Genomic DNA, 2,110 nt, shown 5'->3' with positions numbered 1-2,110 from the left:
TTTATGGTAGAATGTCCGAGGAGTGTCAGTATCGACACGTGTTGGACACGACACGTTATCCTAATTGAAGCGTCTGTGCTACAGAGCAGACGAGTAAATGTGCATTTCCAATTTAAGTAACTTGAAACATGCTATCACAGAGTTTCTGCTCCATGAGAAATTAGGTGACATAAACAAAAGCTGAACAGAATTTTAAGAAACCATATATCTGGCAGGGCCCAACACTTTTGAGGGCACTGCTACAAGTTGGGGAAAAGAAAGTGAAACCATTATACTGCTTGCTTAATAGGCAATAATAAACATAATAACATGCGAATAACAACGTTCCATCATTATCAGAAGAGTAAACATATGTTCCTACCAATGCTGAATTAGCAGGGTAAGTAGAAAAGTAATCAGAATAGATAATCGAGCTAAGATGACGAAATAGAAAAGACGATAATAAATCTAAGCTACTAAGGTTGTTCTTCAATAAGTTCAGAACACCATTAATAATTCCTGATTTTCTGATGCTAATAAGAGAATTTATGAAAGAAGTTGGAAAAGAGCTTAAGAAGCATTCAAAAAATAGAAAAATACAGTGAAAACGGAAACTGTAGGATGCTCAAAATGTAATTTCTCCTACCAAATTTTCTCCAAATCTCAATGACTAGACCTTGTCAACTGCAAATCCTTGACACCACGATAGTGTCTTCCTTATTTCACTCTGATGCTGATATCAAGCATGTGTTTTAGATGGAAAGACTGTGTCAGAGACAGAGAGAATAATAGAATAGCAGCAAAACATCGTGTGCAAGAGTGCAACAGAATAGTCGCGAAACCTTGCAATATTGCTTGAAGAAAGAAAAGGGGAGAAGGTACTTAACAAAGTGAATGAGAAGTAGATCTTTAAGGGTTGGCCACCCGCCACCCCCTGGCAGTTGTTTTTGATCAGTATAAAATAAGCAAGGGGATTGTCTTTAGTAGAGGTAGTGCTCTCCCAAAAATGTCCGACCCATTCTCATCACATTGAACCACACACTGCAACTGGTCAGGTTGTTACAAAACGTGGCGACTGTGAGACAGTGGGAGGAGATTGTGGACCACTCTCTCGTCGGTCCAATGGTCAATCACATTCCAGGGAAGCCTGAGTCATGATGGTCCAATGGACTTCCATCCCATATGATCGAATGGATCTCAATCTAGGCCGATCAGTCTTAAATCAAGAGCAATAGGATGCATGGCCAAATCATTACGAGAAACAACAAGTCTACTGAAGTGGATCCTGGTGACATGTTCACTGTGCTTCCACTAGGGTAGATTGGATATGTAGAGAAACAAACTGTTCTTCTTTGGATATTTAGCCTAGGAACAATGAGGACCATATTTTATCTTCAAAACCCACCGATTTGGTGGGCTGAGAAAGGTCATTTTATTTCCTAAAATGTAGAATATAGAGATATGGTTAAAAAAAAGTCCAAAATTCGAACACAAGTATGTGGGTACATCTTTCAATTTCAATTTTTTCCACAGAAATTCATACGTAAAAAGTTAAATGATAATTAAGTGACAAATTATTGAAAGATAGAATATGTCACTTAAAACTTAGAAATTTCTACTAAATAAGTTATTGTATAAATATATACTTTCAAAAATTAAGGCTCCGTTTGGTAGCCATTTTCTTCAAAATCCATTTTTCTCTCTCTTCTTTTCAACCACACATTCTTTATTAAAATAATATTACACGTAAATAAAAAAAAATTCCTTATTTTTCAACCACACATTTCATATCAATTTACTATTCTAAAATGCATTTTTACATAAAAATGTTCATCAAACACCCCTTAATATTAAGTTCAAGAGTATTTTTTTAAAACACATTTTAATTGTTATTTAATAATTATTTCATTCAATAAAAAATAAATGAGCCAAACGAAGTCCTAAAAATAGATCTACATAAAATAAAAGTCCATTATTAACCTAGAAGTCCAATAAAAGCCTAGTTATTAACCTAGAAGGTCATTATTTTCCATTCAGTTTCTCTCTTTTCGATTATCTCTTCCTTCTCTTTGCTCCAGCAACTCTACGTGCTCTGACTGCGCTGCCCAAGGCCTCCTCTTCTCCGGTTATG

Source organism: Olea europaea, unplaced genomic scaffold, assembly GCF_002742605.1.
Source record: "Olea europaea var. sylvestris unplaced genomic scaffold, O_europaea_v1 scaffold476, whole genome shotgun sequence".
Taxonomy (NCBI): domain Eukaryota; kingdom Viridiplantae; phylum Streptophyta; class Magnoliopsida; order Lamiales; family Oleaceae; genus Olea; species Olea europaea.
Note: the sequence above shows the minus strand (reverse complement) of the source record.